The following is a 22,784-nucleotide window of genomic DNA, read 5'->3' as shown; positions in this document are numbered from 1 at the left end:
ATAGTAGCACACACCTGTAGTCCTAGCTACTCAGGAAGCTGAGACAGGAAGGTTGTTTCAACCCAGGAGTGTGAGTCTGCAGTGAGCCAGGATCCTAGATGCAGAGTGAGATCCTGTCTCTAAAATAACACAAAAAATTTTAAAAATTACTTGAGCACTCACCAAGCACTTTGCTGGGCCTGCAGATATCTTGATGAATACAGTGCCATCTCCTCCTTGGAACTGCTTATAGGTTAATACTTAGATGTTCTTAGTAATGTACTAATGCCAAGATTAGTCCATTTCCTCCTTACACAGTTACTCAGCCATGCTTGAGTTTGCCTGCTGCCCCCTACTTCATAATTTCTCCCCACATAGTTAACAGTCAATGCTTCAGTTAATGTTCTGGCATATTTTTCACTGAGAAAATAGATGCCATTGGCCAGGCACAGTGGCTCATACCTGTCATCCCAGCACTTTGGGAGACCATGGCAGATGGATCACCTGAGGTCAAGAGTTCGAGACCAGCCTGGCCAACATGGAGAAACCCCATCTCTACTAAAAATACAAAAATTAGCCAGGGGTCGTGGCACGCTCCTGTAATCCTAGCTACTCGGGAGGCTGAGGCAGGAGAATCGCTTGAACCCCGGAGGTGGAGGTTGCAGTGAGCCAAGATTGCACCACTGCACTCCAGCCTGGGCAACAAGAGCAAAGCTCTGTCTCAAAAATAAAAAAAATAAAAAAAAAAAAGATGCCGTTGTCCAGAACCTCCTGAAGCCTCCCAAAATCAAATGGACCAACCTACCTACCTTCATCCATTCCCAACTCTGCTGGCCTGCTTCCTATAAGCCCCAATGCAGAGCTGGGTCCCATCATAATCCAATCCTCCACCAGATGTTCTGCAGTCCATCCCTCTTGCCTCCTGAAGGACTTACCTTCTAGAGCCAAACTACTTTGAAGTATTTTTTTCCATCTTGCAGTTCACCTTCCAAAAAAGGTGGTTGTCAAAGTGTGGCCTCTAACCCGTCAGTATCAGCATCACCTGAGACTTGTTAGAAATACTAATACTTGGGCTTTGGTGACTCACACCTGTAATCCCAGCACTTTGGGAAGCTGAGGCAAGAGAATTGCTTGATGCCAGCCTGGGCAACATGGCAAGACCCCCACTGTCCACAAAAGAAAGGAAATTAGCCAGGCATGGTGGTGCATGACTGTAGTCCTGACCTAGCTACTCAGGAGGCTGAGGCAGGAGCACTGCTTAAGCCCAGGAGTTCGAGGTTACAGTGAGCTATGATCACACCACTGCACTCCAGCCTGGGCAACAGAGTAAAAGCTTCTCTCTAAAACAAATTAAAAATTAAATTTAAGAAAAAAGATCCTCTGGTGTTCCTGATGTATGCTAAAGCTTGGCACCTGTGGATCTACGGCTGAAACTCCTGAATGTTCCTCTCCACGCCACCTCTGAGGTGACCAAGGCAAGCTGGCTAGATCCCCAGGACCCTAATGAGAGAGCTCGCTGGAGCAGGCTGGAGGCCGCTGTCCTCAGCCCTCTCCCGTTCCTATTTTTATTAATGACTTGGATGGAAGTACTGAGGGCACGCTGATCTCATTAACAGATGACAGAGAGCTGGATGGGATAAAGGAGATGTTGAATGATGACATCAGGGCCCAAAGACACAAAGTGACAGTCCAAATCTATCAAGATGAAACTTAATAGGGGATATTAGTTAGAATTAGATTCCACTTTGAGTGACAGAAAACCCAAAATAGCACTGGCTTATTAAGATAGAAATTTATTTCTCATTCACATAAATGAACTCTGGAAGTCTCAGGCCATAGTCAATGTGGTGGCTCTGTTCCCTGGAGTTCCGGGGATTCAAGCTCCCCATCCAGCTCACTGCTCCACCATTCCTACCACCTCTTCCTCAAGCTGAACATGGAGACATCCACGTTCCAGACAGCACAAAGGAGGAATGATGGAGAACAGGGTCCATTCTTGCTGATTTTTGAGGGTTCCACATGCTACCGCTATGCTTCTGCGTGCATCCTATTGGCCAAAGCTATGCCTATTGGCACAGTGGTGATGGACACTGAGAATTGTAGTCTTTATTTTTCTAAGCAGCTCAGCTAAAAAAGCTATTACATGGACAAAAGGGAGAACAAATATTGGGACACAATAAGCAGTCTCTGCCAACCAAAGCAAAAATAAAACCCGTCAGGCTGAGTGTGGTGGTTCATGCATATAATCCCAGCACTGCGGGAGGTCATGGTGAGAGGAACACTAGAAGCCAGGAATTCAAGAGCAGCCTGAGCAACCTAGCAAGACCCTGTCTATAAAAACAATAAAAATTAGCCAGGTGGCCAGGTGCAATGGCTCACACCTGTTATCCCAGCACTTTGGGAGGCTGAGGCAGGCGGATCACGAGGTCAAGAGATCGAGACCATCCTGGCCAACATACTGAAACCATGTCTCTACTAGAAATACAAAAATTAGCTGGACGTGGTGGTGCACTCCTGTAGTCCCAGCTACTTGGGAGGCTGAGGCAGGAGAATCGCTTGAACCCGGGAGGTGAAGGTTGCCGTCAGCCGAGATCACGCCACTGCCCTCCAGCCTGGCGACAGAGTGAGACTCGGAGACTCTGTCTCAAAACCAAAACAAAAAAATTAGCCAGGCATGTTGGCATGCACCTATAGTACCAGCTACTCAGGAAGCTGAAGCAGGAGGATCTCCTGAGCCCAGGAGTTTAAGGCTGCAGTGAGCTACGATCATGCCACTGCACTCCAGCCTGGGCAACAGAGCAAGCAAGATCCTGTCTCAAAGCAATTAAAAACAAATAAACTAAAGCCCTTCATATACTCCCTAAAATGCAAACGCCCCTCCAAGGTTTTGGTGTTAAAGAAGGAGCTAGGGAGTAATAACCACACAAGCAGTCCTCAGCTGTTTCCGTGCAAAGACAGAAAACACAAGCCATACTGGGTTTTAAGGAAAAAGAGAAGATGTGGGATACATAACTGACATTTCCAGAAACAGTAGTAGCTTCAGGAATGTCTCAAATGATGTCAGCAAAATTCGACTCTCTTCCTAGCTCAGCTCCACAGCCTCCCATGCTAGGTTTATTCCTGGGCTATACATGGTGGCAAGACGGCCATCAGCACGTCCAGGCTCCCATCTCCTGGACCTGTGGTGAGAGCAGGGAGAGAGTCAAGTTCACGCTCCCTTACCCTCACCTCCACTCATTCTTCAGGTCAGCTTCCTCCAGCAAGGTGGTTCTCAACCCTGGCTACGCATTTTTAGATTCCTGATGCCCAGCATCCCCTCCCCAAAACTGTTTTTATTGTTTCATGGTGAGGGACTGTCACTTTCAAAATCTCCCCAGTGATTCTCGGGTGAGTCTCCTGAGCATCCAGGGCAGAGAACACCTGCTCCCACACTGTGGGAAAATGGACGCTTTCCCTCTCTGGAGTCACCTCCCAAGATGCTCTCTGTGGAGGTCATGCGTCTCCATCAGGTCCTGCCTCACCGTGGCCCCTTCGCTGTACTGCTGGTCACCATGTCACCCCCTGTGCCTCTGTTCCCTTAATGGGATCCAGCTTCTCTTTATGGGGCCTGAGGGAGAGAAAGCCAAGGAGGCACCTCTTGATGGTCTTACCTTTCCATCTCTCCAATCACCTGGCTGTCAAGGTTGACTTTCTTTTATTGAAGGACTGGGGAAATTTTAAAAGGGAAATACCAGTAAAAAGAAAAATATTCTATGTTTTGGGACCATCTGCTCATAGTCTATAATGGAAATTGAGGACTAAGACTTGAGGAATGTCAACAATGAAAGCTCCATAGCAAGGATTAACCAATCAAAGAAACCGTGAAGGATTAGCTAGAGAGGCCACAGGAAACCCACAAGAGCACAGACTTCTGGAAGAAAACAGAGGCTGGAAATGACCAGAGACTAAGTGGCTTACTGCTTCGTTCTTCTGTCTAGCGACCCTTACCTGTCATCCACACTGATGACTACTTCTTTCAATGAATTATGAAATTCCAAATTTCACATGAAGCTCAAGTTACTACCTTTTGGCAGGGCATGGTGGCTCATGCCACTTTGGGAGGCCAAGGAGGGAGGATTGCTTGAGCCCAGGAGTTCGAGACCAGCCTGGGCAATATAGCAAGACCTCCATCTCAATTTTTTAAAAAGTTACTACCTTTTGACATGCTATGAGTAGATATTCAGATTTCTTTACAATAAAACAGAGGCTTACGAAAGGCTAGATATTAAAAGATAGGGTTCCTCAAATCCCACAAATATTAAATCATATTGTCTGTGATTCCCAAACTATGTGCTGAGGCACCCTGGGTCACTGTAGTGAAGACGACGGGCCCTGCAGGAGGTTTTAAGCTTTTGAGGGAAACAAGGTGACATCTGCCAGGCACTGTACAAACCATTAAGTTATTTGGACTTTAATAAACCAAAATGTTTATATATATATATATATGTGTGTGTGTGTGTGTGTGTGTGTGTATATATATATGTGTATATATATTACATACACATTATATATATATATCTTTTGGCTTAGGGCCCATGCATAAATTACTGAATGACTATAGCTATGAACTGAGAAAGTCTGGGAACTTCTAAAATAGGTAACTGATTGACCACAGCAAGCCAATAGCTCTCTCTCTCTCTTCATCCTACTTGCCATCATTGCAGCTGTCGCCTAAAACTATGACACCCCAAGAGCACAAGTATTGTTTTCCTTTTTACAGCTCTAAGGGAATTGTTCCTGTTCAGAAACCATAAACAACTTATGGGTGAGAGAAATTAGAATTTACAATAGAAATAATCTAAATAACATACTAAATTAAAATATTTTATTTCAAACCATGACACATCTGAAGAAACTGAATTTACGTTCAGAATATTTACATTCAGAATATTTATATCCTTTCACCCAAGCACTTCAGGGTAGGTGTTTTAAAATCAAACAAGGAAATACAACCATGAAGTTATAATCATAGACTATATCCTGTTTATGTCAATTAAATTTGATCAGTCTCACAGCCAAAGAACAAATGTCTAATATGTCTAATTCTGGTTTTATATCGTGTGTGTCAGGATAGTCTTGACTGTGTTTCAGTAAGTTCCCAAAAGGGAAACACTAAAATATCAGTGGATGAACTGAAAAAAAAAAAAAAAAGCCTTATTTCTCACTTACATAAGTCTGCTGTGGTTTAAATGTCTTTCTTCCATTCTGTAGCCATGTCAACTGACACACCTGGCCTTCAGAGTCATGAGTCAAGGAAAGAAAGAGATGCAGGAAGTATTACTAGCTCTTAATTGCCACAGCCTAGGAGTGACACAGGTTACTTCCATTCACAATCCATTGGCCTCAACTCAAATATATTTATTATTACAGCAACTCAAATATATTTTCTAATTCAACTTGTCATGTGGCTATACCGTCTCTGCAAGGGATGCTGGGAAATGTAGGGGAGACCATGGAGACTTGGAGAGCACTATCTCTCCGTGCCACAATCTGCTTAGTTATAGAACAGCAAGAGAGAATATGAATTCAATAATTCATTCATTCATTCACTAGACAATATTTATTGAGGACCTGCTCTGTGTTGGATGCTGCGCTTATGTTCTAGTAAGGAATGATAGACAAGAAACAAGATAGCAAAAAATAAACAAGAAGATAATCACAGATTGTGATGTGCACTCTTAATTAAATTGTTCAACACAGCCTCTCTGCTATAGCGACGTTTTGTCAATGTTTAGATTCTGTGTGGATGCTGATGAATCAACAGTAAGACTATTTGCTATTAACCATACCACCTCCCCTGCCATGACTGGATCTCCATGTTGGAATTCCATCAAATTTTATTTATTGACAAGCAAAGTTTCAAAATATGTTAAACTTAATTTTCAATTGAGGTTAAAAATAGTATGCACATAATAATTTCATCCCAAGAACTGAACTCTATGAGACAAGATGGCAATCCATACGTTACTATGATAACAGAGCAATTCCTGGCTATTGAGATTATATGTAATTTTCTTTTCTTTTTTTCATTTACAGCAACTCAAATATATTTTCTAATTCATCTGCAAGAAACATTGGTTATTTATTAATATAATAATGAAAAATAAAATATATAAAGACTGCCTGTGTGGGTTAAAAGGCTAAATAACTTCTAGGTTATACAAATTATCCCAGGAGAACAAAGGTGTAATTTTTTGAGTTTGCTATTGGGAAAGTCAAGAAAGCAGCCAAATTTGGAACACGTGGGGGTGTTCTCAGCGTTAGGATTGTTTTTCTCTTGTGGGATGGGAAAAGTGGGCTTTCTTGGAAGAGAGAAAAAAGAGATAATAGTATGATGCTCTATGAAGAGGGAATATAGCTGTTCTGGAATAAATCTGAAAAAGTTTTTTACTTCTAAGTGCATGCTGTATAACATCATTAGCCCACAGGGAGGGAGTGTGCCAGTTACCTGCATGACAATGCAATTCAGGGTAAGACCTAAAGATGCTGGAAATCAGCACACTCTGTGAGGTTTGGGGAGAATGCGGGGGAGCCCCATTTGCTGAGGCCCAAGCAACAAGCATGAGACAGCACAGGATGAGTCCAGAGTCACAGTTCATTTACCCAGTGAGGTCAACGAACACAGGAAGATGACAAGGCTGCCTGGAGATGCTTCTGGGCATTAGAACAAATGACTACAGTAATGGTGATGAGGAGGATGCGCAGTTCTGGAGTCTTAATAGAATGCCAGGAAATGCACTACAGGTGTTATTTGCAATATCTCATTCAAGATATTGTTTACCGGTTCATTCATATCCATATTACAGATTCCACTATTTTAATGTCTTTGCCTGCTCTGTGGGAGCGTTGTCACAGGAGGGTGAGGTGTGGAAGAAGAATACTTCAAGGTTCAGGCAGGTAGCAATTGCCAGGTGCAAAGAGGGAGGAGCCTAGAAAGTGTAGGCAGCAAGCCCATGCAGCAAGCGATATGGAGGTTACATTAATAATAAATATACAAAGTGATCTACTATTTCTGGATGGGAAAAGGTTCTTGATGGGAAAGAATTCTTTTTCTTACTCGGGAATTCTCCACTGAATGCTAAGTAAAGACGAAAGAATTAGAATCATAAAAAAGGCATATGGGGAATGATCCAGAACGTGGCAAATTATCCTTGCTCTTTTTTGCTGCATTCCATTAAGTACTTGTTCCATCACCTTCCCATCGTGGGGCACAATTCTGGGACAGTGCAAACATCTTTAAGCCAAAAGTGAGGGCCAGGAAGGAAAATGTTAAGAAGTATCTTGAATGGCTGTTTCTCTAGGCACAGGCAATAGAGCATATCTGAAAGGAGAGCCAAAAAACTGTCCATAATCAAACACATTATTTCCACAGCATGGCCGGGTGCAGTGGCTCATGCCTGTAATCCCAGCACTTTGGGAGGCTAAGGCAGGCAGATCACCTGAGGTCAGGAGTTTGAGATCAGCCCGACCAACATGGTGAAACCCCCTCTCTCCTAAAAATACAAAAATTAGCTGGGCATGGCGGCGCATGCCTGTAGTCCAAGCTACTCAGGAGGCTGAGACAAGAGAATCACTTGAACCCAGGAGATGGATGTTGCAGTGAGCTGAGATCACACCACTGCACTCCACCCTGGGTGACGGAGTGAGACTCCACCTCAAAAAAAAAAAAAAAAAAAAAAAAGATAAGGCATCACAGAAAGTAACAGAACACTTTTCTGGAAGTTTATGCTCTTATGGGTAAAACCAAAGAGGTAATGCATGAGCAACCTGCTTAGGCCCTGGTTTCCTCAAGGACAAAATGGTCTCCAAGAGGCCAACATAAAAATTATGTAATGCTAAAGAATTCTAGCTCTTGGCCTGGCACAGTAGCTCATACCCATAATCAAGCACTTTGGGAGGCCGAGGCAGGCAGATCACTTGCGCCCAGGAGTTCGAGGTCGGCCTGAGCGACAAAGCAAAACCTTGTCTCTACAAAAAATAAGAGAAAAGTTACCAGGGTGTGTGTGGTGATGCACACCTGTAGTCCCAGCTACAGGGGACTGAGGTGGGAGGACCGCTTGAGCCCAGGCTGAGATAACGCCACTGACTTCAGTCTGGGTGACACAGTGAGACCCCGCCTCAAAAAAAAAAAAAAAAGAAAAGAAAAGGAAAGAAAAATAAAGAAAGAGAGGTCTAGGTCTTTTGAAGTCTTTTTGGCTGCACAGCAGTCCAGCGTGCCCTTCAGTTGTTTCGAATGGCCGCTGGACTTCACCCACACTTTATAATGATCTCCTCTTAAGGCAAAGGCTCTGAGGATGGGTACAGTGGCTCATGTCTGCAATCCCAGCATTTTGGGAGGCCAAGGCGGGTGGATCACTTGAGGTCAGGAGTTCCAGACCAGCCTGGCCGACATGACGAAACCCTGTCTCTACTAAAAATATGAAAAGTCAGCCGGGCATGGTGGTGGGCAACTGTAATCCCAACTACTCGGGAGGCTGAGGCAGGAGAATCACTTGAACCCAGGAGGAGGAGCTTGCAGTGAGCTGAGATGGTGCCACCACACTCCAGCTTGGGAGACAGAGGGAGACTCCTTCTCGAAAAAAGACAAAGGCTCTGGAAGCCAACCTTTCTAAAACCAGCTCTAGTGTTTTCTCCCGTAAAAGAAACTGCCTTTTGTCCATGCAAAAGGGACTTTCCAGCAAGTGGTATCAGAGCCTGAGACAGATGCACAGAGCACCCACATGTGGGGGTGTCATGGCAGCTGTCAGAGGGGTTTTGGAGCCCAAGCAGGGTGGGGAGACTGTCTACCAGAGGGGTGGGGGTGGAGGCAGCATGGAGGGTCAGAGGACTGATGGGATGAGGAGATGTCCATGCTGGGGAGGAGGCAGCAGTGGTCACGCGAGATTGGTTGCATGAAGAAATATTGATAAAATAGGTAAGTACGTTAAGGGTAGTAGAACCAGCTTGAACCCTGTGATATCAGTGTGACCTTATGGTTTGGGGGTTTTGTTTTGGTATTTTATTTTTTTTGAGATGGGGTGTCAATATGTTGTCAGGGCTGGTCTTAAAGTCCTAGGCTCAAGGAATTCTCCTGCCTCAACCTATTGAGTAGCTGGGATTACAGGCACTCACCACTGTGCCCAGCTTTTTTATGGTTTTTGATAGGTAGGTAGTTAGGTAGGTAGGTATGTAGGTACTTAGATACATAAATAGAGATGATAGAGATGCTTAGATACAGAAACAAATGTGTGTGTGTGTGTGTGTGCGCGCACATGTGTGTTCCCTGGCTCTGTCTAGTCAAAGGGCCTGGGAGCAGTGAGCACAGCCCAATGAGCACAGCCCAATTGCAATGAGCCCATCTAGCACCCAGATCTTGTTCTTAAATACCATCCATTCTCTCCAAAAGTCAACCCAGGCTTCTTGGAGAAATGGCTATTTTGAAGGCTGAGGCAGGAAAATTATAGGATGACCTGGAAGATCTTGTTGATCCAGAAATCAAGGAAATGCTCAAAGACTGATGAGGCATGTCAAAGGGACACAGGAGCCAGTTTGAAGGGGCCCTCAGTGGCCAAGTCTGAGACAATTTGAGTATCAAAATAAATTGTGACAACAACTTATTATAACTCATTGAGTGAAACAGGAAACCGTGGGTCCATGTTGATATAAATAAATTCAAAATTTGGCAAGGAACAGGATATTTACAGTTTCAAAGTGCCTCCCCACAAAACATGTATTAACTAAATAGTGATTAACTACACATGGTTGAAGAGTAACTTTATAATGAAAAGCCTAGCACCACCTTAAATCAGGTAATCAAGTAAACAGCATAATAAATGGGATAAATCAACATTGTGTGCTCCCTGATAGGAGGCAATGAGGAAAACACAGCATTGCTTTCATAATAATCAAATAACTGTCTGTATTCTTCAAAAGTATCAAGGTTATGAAAGTCAAGGAAAGTGGAAGTGTTCCAGAAGGAAAGAGATGACACCTAAATTCGATGCTGGATTCCAAACTTGTTTTGTTTTATTTTTACTATTTAAAACAGTTGGCAAAACTTGACTGGGTCTGAGGATTAGATGGTAGAAATGTATCAGTGTTAGTTTCCTGCCTTGGATGGTTGGGCTATGGTGATATGGGAGAATGTCCTCATTTGAGAAAATGAATATTGAAGTTTTCAGCGGGGTGAGCATTAGTTTGGCAACTTACCCTCAAATGGTTACCAGAAAGAAAGAGTTTTGTTTTGTTTTGTTTTGTTTTGTTTCTGTAGTTGCAACTTTTCAGTCAACTGCTTCAAAATAAAATTTGTATTAAAAAGAAACTACCAGCCGGGGGCCGTGGCTCATACCTGTAATCCCAGCATTTTGGGAGGTTGAGGTGGGAAGATCACTTGAGTCCAGGAGTTCGAGACCAGCCTGAGCAACATGGGGAGACCTCATCTCTACAAAAAATACAAAAATTAGCTGGACATCATGGCACATGCCTGTAGTCCCAGTTACTCTGAAGGCTGAGGTGGGAGGACCAACTGAGCCCCCAAGTTCAAAGCTACAGTCAGCTGTGATTGCATCACTGTGCTCCACCCCGGGCAACAGAGCAAGACCTTGTCTCAAAAGAAAGAAAGAGAGAAAAGGGAGAGAAAGAGGAAGGAAGGAAGGTCATCAACTAAGGTAAACTGAGGATATCTCTGTTGCTCAAAATCTAAAGTACCTAACAATCGAGGTTGAGATCTTTCCCTTGATTGGCACTCCCAAAATATTATTTAATAATATTACTCCTTTACCTCATAACCTTAACTATTATTCCATACCTCTTATTGTATCCTTTACAAAACATGGTTGACAAAATTAGGGCCCAACACTTGTCTTTGCTTGCCCTGTTTTGAATATCTTCGCTGTCATTTATTTTCCATGTAGAATTGAAGTAGTGTAGCCATAAACATAATCATCCCCTTTGACCTGGGAATTCCATCCCTGAGAATTTTGTCCCAGAAAATAACTCAGAAGAAGACAAAACAAATGCAAATGATCCTCATTACCACATTACTCATGTAATTCCATCGTTTTGCCTGTACTCAAGCACAGCACTACAAGAAATAAAGCAATCCTATTACTGGCCCATCACAAAAGCAAATGGCCCCCAGAAGATGGTGAACATATTTCCTCAGTTTTCATCTAGACATTGTAGAGGGCAACTGTTGCTTTTACCTGGCCAGCATTCATTCCTCTTTCTTCTGGTGACACCACCTTGAGTTTGCTTTGAACAATTACCCCTCTGCCATTGTACACAGGCTACAAGTGACTGTCCAAGAACCCTGACCTCCCCTGGCCAAGCCCAGCTAAACCAGTGACTGAGGCTAATTTATCCTGAGGGTCTAATGCTGGAGAATGGCCATTAGTTCCTTCCCCCTGGCGCTCTGAAACTTCTCTATTTCTGCTCTAAGTCTAGTTCATGCATTTATTTTTAAATCTTGTGACCTACGCATATTTTTTTCTTTCCTTTTTTTTTTTTTTTTTTGTGGTGGAGGAGACAGGATCTCACTTTGTCACCCAGGCTGGAGTGCAGTGGTGTGATCATAGTTCACAGCAGCCTCAACCTCCTTGGGCTCAAGCAATCCTCCCACCTCAGCCTCCAGAGTAGCTGGGACCACAGGCACAAGCCACTGTGCCTGGCTAATTTTTTTATTTTTTGTAGAGACGGGGGGGTCTCACTACGTTGCCTAAGCTGGTCTCAAACTCCTGGACTCAAGTGATTCTCCCACCTTGGCCTCCCAAAGTTCTGGGATTATAGGCCTGAGCCACCATGGCCAGTCCCATATTTTTTCAACACTTAAGTTATCTGTATTTGGTTTATTTTTTTGTTTGTTTGTTTTTAAGACAGGGTCTCACTCTCTGTTGCCCAGGCAGGAGTATGATCTTGGCTCACTGCAGCCTCAACCTGCCAAGCTCAAGTGATCCTCCCACCTCAGCCTCTTGAATAGCTGGGACTACAGGCATGCACCATCGTGCCCAGCTAATTTTTGTATTTTTTGTAGAGATAGGGGTCTCCCTACATTGCCCAGGCTGGTCTTAAACCCCTGGGCTCAAGTGATCCCTCCACCTAGGCCTCCAAAATGCTGGGATTATAGGTGTGAGCCACCACACCCAGCCTAGTTTCTATTTTATGAAACCATAAAACCCTCACTGTCCATCCAGATTCTTCCATGAATACATTTCCAAAATTTTTTTTTCTACATTTTCCCTCCTTCTTTGTCTTTTAAAAAAATATTTCTTCTTCCTTTCCTCCAGAGTACATGTTTCTTTTTGTATTACCCATAAAGTGAAAGCATCTCCAACCTGACAGAAGTAGCAGGTCCTTACCATGCTTCATGGGGGAAGCATTTGCCTTTGAGATTCTTCAGAGGAGAACAATTACCAGAAAAACAAGCCTTTCTCTTTCTGACATCGACTACCTCTCACAACAAATTTTTAAAGTATTCTACTAACAGTACTCTTTATTCTGTCTATAAAATATCTTCTCTCACTGAAGGTGAAAAGGGAAAGAAAAAATGGGCGTGAAGGTAAAAGAAAATCCCATCTTGGAAACGGATGCCTGGAGAACAGAAATCTAGTTACCAAAATTGACTCAAGAAGAGAGAACCTAACAGAAGAATAACAATGGAAGAAATTGGGAACATTATTAAAAAGCTATCATCCTGCCAAACTCCAGGCTCAGATGATATTACAGGTTAAAAAAAAAAAGTCCTTCATGAAAAAGAAAGCTCTTAAGCAACATGATGGATTCAGAGGCTCATGAAAAGAGGCCACCAACACTAACATCTTCAAAACAAGATGTATCACCTCATATTACAAATGTTGGTGAAATGAAGCATTATTTGTGTGGCTGTTGTGCAGCCTTCAACAATTTCACAATCACATTTCCCATTCAGAATGTGCTCTTTCGACAACAGCTGTATAGCATCAAAACCCGTGATGTAAAACTTCATTTGAGAAGGGATGGATTTCGAAACTTGTATCGTGGAATCCTTCCCCCATTGATGCAGAAGACAACTACACTTGCACTTATGTTTGGTCTGTATGAGGATTTATCCTGCCTTCTCCACAAGCATGTCAGTGCTCCAGAGTTTTGCACCCGTGGTGTGGCAGCAGTGCTTTCAGGGACAACAGAAGCAACTTTCACTCCACTGGAAAGAGTTCAGACATTGCTTCAAGACCACAAGCATCATGACACACTTACCAACACTTATCAGGCTTTCAAGGCACTGAAATGTCACGGGATTGGAGAGTATTTCTGAGGCTTGGTGCCCATTCTTTTCCGGAATGGACTCAGCAATGTCTTGTTTTTCGGCCTTCAAGGTCCCATTAAGGAGCATCTGCCTACCGCAACGACTCACACTGCTCATTTGGTCAATGATTTTATCTGTGGAGGTCTATTTGGTGCCATGTTGGGATTCTTGTTTTTTCCAATTAATGTTGTAAAGACTTGCATACAGTCTCAGATTGGTGGGGAATTTCAGTCTTTCCCCAAGGTTTTCCAAAAAATCTGGCTGGAATGGGACAGAAAACTGATGATCTTTTCAGAGGTGCCCATCTGAATTACCATCAGTCCCTTATTTCTTGGGACATAATCAATGCAACTTAAGAGTTCTTGTTAAAGGTTATATGCAAAAAAAAAAAAAAAAAAAATCAGCTAGGTGCCATTTATCAACTGAATAGACCTTCTAAGAAGAATGCAGTTTGGACTCTTTCTAATTGGCCAAATACAAGTTGGTGTCATAACTCCAAGCTACAGTGAGTTATGGGCAGAGCTGTTTTCCTTAAGCATCAACAAAACAGAATAAAAAGTTACAATAGGAAAAAAAAATCCCATCTTGCCGCATTTGGAAGAGAGTAAATTAGAAATAATGTAAGTGTCTAAGAGATTGGTATAAGAACATCTACTTACTCAACAAAGCTATTAAAAATAATTATTACAAGTCCAGGCGCGGTGGCTCAAGCCTGTAATCCCAGCACTTTGGGAGGCCGAGGCAGGTGGATCACCAAAGGTCAGGAGTTTAAGACCAACCTGGCCAATATGGTGAAACCCCGTCTCTACTAAAAATACAAAAAATTAGCCAGGCATGGTGGTGGGTGCCTGTAATCCCAGCTACTCAGGAAGCTGAGGCAGGAGAATCACTTCAACCCGGGATGGGGAGGTTGCAGTAAGCCAAGATCGAGCTCCTGCACTCCAACCTGGGCAACAAGAGTGAAACTCCGTCTCAAAAAAATAAAAATAAAAAATAATTATGAAACCATATGCCAGATAGTTATTACACCGTAACCAAACAGAACCCCAATACTTACCAAATAGAACACTCGCTATAACAGCAAGAGTTCCCCAAGGAAAAGAAATAAATACAAGATGGAGCATGAAAAATCAGCCATAAGCAAAAATGGCTGCCTTGGTGGCACACTACAAAAACTAAAAACCTCTTATAGAAGGGCAAGAAACTTCCTCATACAAGAAGGAGACTGCCAAGAGAGCGATTAAAATCCATGAACAAGCGAATTCTTAAACTCTACTAGCTTTCGTTTTATATCTTCCCAGCCCAACTTTGTCCCCACTTTTTCTAGGAACAAATTCGTGCAAGGTAACTGACCTGGACTGGAATCCTCACAGAATCTTCTTCCTGCCTGCTGTGATGGTCTAGGGATGAGCTTGTGACTCAACTAGGGAGATGTTTCTTCTGGAGCCAATAGGAAATCCTGTTACTTCTTTGATTTTAAGCTATACTCATGTAACCTCAGCTTGGTCAGCAGCCATCCCACCTTATGGAGGAGTCTGAGAGAATGATCAGGGATAAGCCAATCCTAGGATGCAGGAGCCGTCCCCAAGTGTCTGCAGCTGCCCTCAGTCTCGCAGCACAGCAGTTCTGTGATACCTTCCATCAAAGCCTCATTTATCCTTAAATTGGATGAGATTCTGTCACAGGTGAGACTCCCACCTGATACCATCATCCACCTAAACAAACAGTGGCCAAATGCATCTCTGGAATCATTGTCATTTCCAGAGTATTTGCATGACTTTTAGTACCCGGTAATTTCAAGCTGGGTGGAGGTCTAAAGTGACTCACGTGCATAGCTAAATGCCTTAGCTAAGCACAGCTAAGACACAATTAAGACACATGCAAGCAAAAATCCAAGGAGCTATCTGGGTCCACACCTAGAAATTCTCTTATAAATTAACCCCCTTTTCTCTTCTTGGGCCGTGCAAAACCACAATATCTTCAGAATCTTGCCTACACAAATGGCGTTTATACTACCATACAGAAATCATTTAATATGTTTAAAAGATGATGTATTGGCCAAGCGCAGTGGCTCACACCTGTAATCCCAGCACTTTGGGAGGCTGAGGCGGGTGGTTCATTTGAGCCTAGGAGTTCAAGACCAGCCTGGCCAACATGGTGAAATTCCATCTCTAATAAAAATACTAAAAATTAGCTGGGCATGGTGGTGCGTGTCTGTCGTCCCAGCTACTTGGGAGACTGAGGCGGGAGGATTGCTTAAGGCAGGAGGGCTGCAGTGAGCCCCGATCATGCGACTGCACTCCAGCCTGGGTGACAGTGAGACCCTGTCTCAAAAATAATAATAATAATGCACTAAAGAAAAAAGCCTCAAAATTAATTGGCGTCTATCTCCAGGACAGCTGTCCCTTTTTTTTTTTTTTTTTTTTTTTTTTGCCTGGTCTGGAGTTGTCATTCTGTATAGCAAGGGCCACACCTAAATGGCCCTTATGGACACAAACGCCAAGGTCAATAAAGAGTGAGAAAGGTAGGCTGATAATTTGAAAAGAGAGTAAAAATAACTTCTGACTGCTTCAAGCCTTTAACTGTGGGATCAGGCCAAGTTTACTTAAACCTCAGGGGCAATGTTTAAAATAAGATTCACTGTGTGTGTTTTAAGTTGCAACTGTCAAAAATTATTTACTTAATTCAAATTTGCTATTTAAAGATATGAGAGGACAAGCAATTGTGACAGCTATCTGGAGTGCCATAGGTTATCCTAAGATTTTATATTGTCTGAACATAAGTTGTTTTTTTTTTCTTTTTATCTTTTTCCTTTTTTTTTTTTTTTTATAAGACGGGGTCTTGCTCTGTCACCCAGGCTGGAGCACAGTGGTGTGATCTCGGCTCACTGCAACCTCCACTTCCCAGTTTTGAGCAATTCTCCTGCCTCAGCCTCCCAAGTAGTTGGGACTATAGGCACACACCACCACGCCCGGCTAATTTTTGTTATTTTTAGTAGACACAGGGTTTCACCATATTGGTCAGGCTGGTCTCGAACACCTGACCTCAGGTGATCTGCCCACCTTGGCCTCCCAAAGTGCTGGGATTACAGGCATGGGCCACCCGCCCAGCCATGTTGTCTGAACATAAGTTTAATGCAAGGTGGGAAATGAAAGGGAAAATAAAACAGAGGAAAAACCCATTTAGAATGAGTAATAATAGATGAACTTTATGAAATTATCAGTAGCTCTGATAATAGGCATATTTTATGACTTTCTACAACATTCAAAAAATGTTTTATAAACATATACATGTATATGTGTGTATGTGTAAAGACAGAGAGAGAGTTAATTTTATGTGTCAGCTTCACTGTACCACATCCTCAGTTGTTTGGTCAAACATTAGTCTGGATGTTTCTATGAAGGTGTTTTTTAGAAGTTATTAACTTCTAAATCAGTAGATGTGAACAAAGCAGATTACCCTCCATAATATGGGTGGGCCTCATCTAATCAGTTTAAAGCCTTAAAAGCAAAACACTGAGGTCCCCTAACGAGAAGGAATTCTGCCTTCAGACTCGAGCTGCAACATCAGCTCTCACTGGAATTTCCAGCCTGCTGCCCTGCCCTGCATATTTTAGACTTGCCAGCCCCCATAACTGCGTGAGCCAATTCCTTAAAATACCTCCCCACTGCCCTCTGCCTCTCTCTATATATATCCTATTGGTTCTGTTTCTGTGGAGAACCCTGACTAATCTAATGGATGTGTGTGTGTGTGTGTGTGTGTGTGCGCGCCACAAATTTATATTCCAAAGGTGTAAAGTCAGGCTCTGGAGTAGAATACTTTGACAGACTCTATATGAAACTAGGAAAGTATGGAAAGACAAAATAATACAGGACAGAGGTTAGAACTTTACATGTAATTTTGCCCAGGAGCGGTGGCTCACGCCTGTCATCTCAGAACTTTGGGAGGCCGAGGCGGGTGGGTCACTTGAGCTCAAGAGTTCCAGACCAACCCGGTCAACATGCAGAAACCCTCTCTCTACAAAATATACAAAAATTAGCCAGGTGTGGTAGTGCACGTCTGTAATCCCAGCTACTAGGGAAGCTGAGGTGGGAGGATCCCTTGAACGCAGGAGGCAAAGGTTGCAGTGAGCTGAGATCGCGCCACTGAACTCCAGCGTGGGTGACAGAGCAAGACTTCGTCTAAAAAATAAAGAACTTTACATCTAATTGTATTTGAATCCTTCACTTCAGTTGAATTAATAACACAATGCAAGGATTTGTTTTAATAGTAGAGTTCCAAGTGATTTGCTTCACAGTTTCTCTAGAATTAAAGCCACTTCTGTTCTGAAAGGGAAACATCGATTTTAGATTTTGCTTCCTGTTAAAGCAGCTTACACTTGTTGATTTCCACAGCAAAGTGGTATTTATTTGGGGTATAAACAGGGCTTCTCAAACTTTAGTGTGCATATAGATCACCGGGGGAGCCTCTTAAAGTGTAGATTCTAACCCCTTGGGTCTGGGGTGGGGCCAGGAGTCTGCATTTTTAACAAGCTCCCAGGTGGTACCAGTGCTGTTGGTCTGGGGCCCATACCTTGAAAAATAGAGAACTAGAGCAGTGGTCCTCCCGCTGGAGTGCGCATCAGAATCACCTGCAGGGCTTGTTCAATAGCTGACTGCTGGGTCCCACCCCAAAGTTTCTGGTTCCCAGGTGCTGCCAATGCTGCTGATCTGGGGCCACACTTTAAGAAACACAAGCTAGTAATGTTTCCCTTATCATGAGAATGGCACTTTTAAAACTACCAGTTCCCATGTTCCTCTCTTCAGGAGTCTGATTCAGTAAATTTAGGGCAAACCCAGGAATCTATATTCTTAACAAGCACCCTAGATTGCTCGTTGAAACGTGAAATCCTAAGCCAAAGAGTTGTCTCAATCCTGATGGTCTTCAAAATGTGTCATTACAGAAGTACAAACCCCACCTGGACGCCCTAACGCCCACCTCTGGATGTGGGGGATAGTATCTATTAATACATATTTTTAACATGTTATTCTGACATTTCAATGAGCTGACAGCCACTGAACTGGAGCCACAGCCCCCAATTCTGACTGCATATTAGAGATTTTTTAAAGTCCTAATTCCCTTCATTATCACCAGCCCCAGGTTCTCATTGAATTAGCCTAGGGTGGGATCCCGGTTGGTTGGTTTGTTTTTTTAATACTCCCAGTAGATTTAAAGTTCAGTGACGGCTGAGAACACTGTATTGGAGCTTCAGCCTCTGGTAAGCTTCAGGACAAATTAGCCCCTTCTTCCGTGAGGGTTCCTTCTCTCCTAAAACCCAGAGCAGACTGAGCAAAGCAGCCCATCCACTCCTCCTCCCCTCTTGTGCACACCCTGGACACACTTGGTCTTCTAGGGGAGGACACTTCTCTGGCAAGAAGCACCCCTGAACCCTGTCTGACCATAGCATTTCAAAGTAAGTGAAAAAGGTGACCTCCTCCATTTCAAAATCAGGCCAAAACTCATTCATTTATTGATTCGTTTACAATATCTATTATGCTCCTATTATGATCCAAGCACCCAATGACGGGTTGCAAATATAACTAACAAGTCCCTGTTTTTAAGGAGCTGACAATCTGGTAAAAGATTCAAGCACAGGCCAAGCATGGTGGCTCACGCCTGTAATCCCAGCACTTTGGGAGGCCGAGGCGGGCAGATCACGAGGTCAGGAGTTCAAGACCAGCCTGACCAATATGGTGAAACCCCATCTCTACTAAAAATACAAAAATTAGCAAGGCGTGGTGACATGCACCTGTAATCCCAACCACTCAGGAGACTGAGGCAGGAGAATTGCTTGAACCCGGGAGGTGGAGGTTGCAGTGAGCCGAGATTGCGCCATTGCACTCAAGTCTGGGCGACAGAGCAAGACTCCATTTCAAAAAAAAAAAAACATTCAAGCAAATGAATACTCCTTTGACTCACATCAACATTCCTATTTTCTGAAATTTAGGTGACAGAAGGGGGCACTCTAAACTTCCCTTCAGCATTAAAGAGATGACAACAGGTGTGTAACCTACGCTGCCTTCTTCCAGGTGCAAGCCCCCACCCACCACACCGGGAAGTAACTGTGTCATTTAATAACCCTGCTGACCAGATGTGTCCTTTGATTGCTGTTCCAATGGAGATATATCTCCATTATAGAGATAGTTAGATGTGTAAACAGACAGAGATAGATAGATAGATAGATAGATAGATAGATAGATAGATAGATAGATAGATAGCTGGATCAATACACACACACGCAGCAGGACAGGAAGTTGATTCTAATTTGACATAGGCAGTTCTGTTTTCTGCCGTTTTTCCATAAACTGAAATACCCACAGGAAGAACTGTTGCTGTATCCCAGAACATACGCTACCCTGGTGATGAGTCCAGAAATGGCCACAATCCACCAAGGGGCCTGACACTGTCTGAGCCAAAGGTTCCTCCCTGCTGCTGCTCTCTAAGCCACCTTTTCATCGTAGACATAAGTCAGGGAATAACAGCATCTTGTTGGTGCGGGAATGGCCAGACTGAACTCATGAGCAATTGCTCACACAGTGAGAGCATCTCGGGTTCCTGATACCAGAAGTCATCAATCAGTCAACTGTTCAGTCATTTCTGGTTAAAAGTACGTAAAATATTTCCCAGTGCTTCTCATCATCCCTCTTAATAGAAATGTTTCTACTGATTACCCACAGCCATGTCGTCAAACGAACCACAGTTGGCTGTTAACATCTGGAGGGGAGGGTATTGGCGAGCAGAGTTTTAATTTACTTAAGAGTTTTCTTTAATGAATCTCATTTTGGCAGGAGGAAGTCAGGAGCAGGCATCATAACACCATCTAATCTGCCACAAGCTTTTTCAAGTTGCTGTTTTTCCCTTTCCTCAATCAATCCATTTATTCCTTTCAACATCCCCAAAGGGTCAAGACCCTGAAGCTAGAAAAAAATCATATATTATGTGGCTTGCTTTTCTTTCAGTGAAAAATGTTTCCCATTGCTTTCTCTTAATTTACTGTTTTCCCCCTCTAAATTGAAGAGTTTGTGACTAGCTGAAGGGTCTAGCTTAGCTGTAACATTTAATACACACAGTCTTAAGACTTTGCTGCAAAGCAAATTAATTTTCTAGGAAAATTGACAAGATTGACAAGTCTCCACTGAAGTCAGTTTCCAATGAGCAAAGCAGAACTCTGTTAGATGACCTCTCAACTTCTTCAGCTTCTTCCTGGGTTGGATGAATTTTGATTTTATTTGTGGGAAACTTTTCTTTTATGAAATGAGATTTCCTGTTGTACAAGAATAAAGTCAATGGTGTGAATGGAGATGTCGCTCAGCTGCTTGCCTGCTGTAAAACCTGGACAAGTTACCTAAGCTCTGTAAGCCTCAGCGCCTCGTCAGTAAAACAAAGCCAGGATAGCACTGACATTGCGGGCTTATACTGAGGATTAAATGACAGTGGCTGGACATGGGGCTGAGTGTCCTGCTTGGCTTGGCTCTAGAGTAAACATTCAGGAAATGGTTGCTGCTAATATTTTACTGCTGTTATTTTTGGGACTAGTAAGGTAGGGTTTGGATGAAGTAACATACAGGCAACTATTTATTTACTTTTCTTTTGATTAATATTTGTATCCTAAGTTGTCAGATCACAGCTATCTGCTTGTACATATGCTCTTTTCAGCAGCTAGATCTTTGGGTGAATTTGGAAGGTGGTTCAGAGAGGCACAGGCCTCCTTTGCCAATGTGGGAAAGAGAGCTGGTTGTCAGGGAGATGTAGCAGTTCACACATGAGGAGCACTCCATCGTACTTTACCTCGAAGTGGAAAAATTTTTCTTTACTCCTTTGTATAGAAGCAAAATAACAGTGTTGAAGCTTTAAAATATTGTAGAAAATGTTACCCTTTAATTTTTTAATGATGACCCTTAAATGAAGAAAGGGGAAGATGGCCAAAAAGTGTGACGTTCCGAGTGTGAGTTCCGTTTCTGTTACCAATTGGTAACCTTGAGCAAGACTGTTTCCTAGTCAATAAAGTGAGGAATAATAATATTCAATTGGACTTTACCATTTTGGGGTAAAAAAAATGAGTTACATCATTTGAAAGAGCTTTATACATTTTTAAGTTATAATATTTGAAAGAAATGTAATAGTAACAAAAGTAATTTGCCATTGACTATCCAAAGAAGAAATTCTATTTTGCATGGTGACGTTGTTCCCAATTTTTACATGATTTTTCAAGAGGAAAATGGATGGCTCTACTGTGCACAAAACTGTGATGCCCAGGGTTGCCTTAGCTATCGATCCAAGCAGATGGAGAAGAATTAATGGATTCCCAAAGCTGGGGTCACAAGCAGGTGTCACCAGGAAATTCTGCGCTGCTGCCTAAAGACAAGAGGCAAAGATGATAAACTAGAGGAGAGAGAAAGGGGCAGCCAATCCTCTAAGGTGTCTTCAAGGGTCAGAGAGTCTAAGGTGAGGGTAAACTGTAAATAACATTTCCTGGATAGCATAGCTGAATTTGTGGTTTTGTGGCAGGGTGTTAAAATGAAAACCTCACGCAATTCAACTTAAGTTTGATGATAACAAAAAAGTTTCTATTTTTTTTACCATTTGCAATCACACAGATACCTTTGCTTTCATAACAGTTTCTCTATTATTTCTTCCTTTCCAACATCCTTCACCCCTTATAAAATCTACCTTGGGAGAGTTTGTTGGCTTTCTTAAAGTCATTACTATAGACAAGGTAAATACAGTTTAGCAAAACACTTCACACCTCTCTCCCAAAAAGAAAACTATTTTATTTTATTTTTTTAAAAAAAGGAAAATCGGTCCCATGATGAAGTCTAGAAATTATACTGGCTTTTTAATTAAACATTTTGGTTTTCTTCCTCACAAAATTAATACTTTATACATTCAGTTTAACTGCTAAAGAAAATATACACTGATCCATACTGCCAGATAAAGGTAGTCTACATGGACAAATGACAGAGCATAAGGCCAACAGTCAATCAGAAAGATCAATAGGTATATATTGTCACACGTTCACAGACATGCTCCAGGCCTCGATGAACCAAAGCAGCTGAATTATTATCTGACTCGCTGTCCCCATACCTCCTGAGCCTATATAAACACATAAGGTCACAGTAATATTAATTCCAAATGGCAGTAGCTCCTAGCACCTCCAGTGTAACACCAGGACCTTAGCCACTCTTCCCAAATCTCCCTTGGTCATTTCTGGGAGTCTCCAGAGTGATGTCTCAGGCATGTTCTGTAACAAATCCACCCGTGTTTGCCTGCTCCTGCTGTCGCTGCTGGCTATCCACTGGGACTTCATACTAGACTGCGGGCCCAAATGGAGAACAGGCACATGCATCTCCTTCCACTGTTCTTGGCCCTTCTATCCTCCTATTTCCTCAACAAAAGAAGCAAGAGAAACTAACAGAAACTCTCTCCTCCTTAAATTGAAAAAAAAAAAAAAAAAGGCTCATTGTTT

At 42.8% G+C, this 22,784-nt stretch overlaps 1 pseudogene; it reads left to right on the top strand.

Annotated features, from left to right (window-relative positions):
• Positions 1-12,050: 12,050 nt before the first annotated feature.
• Positions 12,051-14,035, top strand: LOC101012277 (annotated as a pseudogene).
• Positions 14,036-22,784: the final 8,749 nt, after the last annotated feature.

The sequence above is a fragment of the Papio anubis genome, chromosome 8, assembly GCF_008728515.1.
Source record: "Papio anubis isolate 15944 chromosome 8, Panubis1.0, whole genome shotgun sequence".
In the NCBI taxonomy this organism is placed as follows: Eukaryota; Metazoa; Chordata; class Mammalia; order Primates; family Cercopithecidae; genus Papio; species Papio anubis.
Note: the sequence above shows the minus strand (reverse complement) of the source record. Positions and strands in the feature narration are given on the sequence as shown.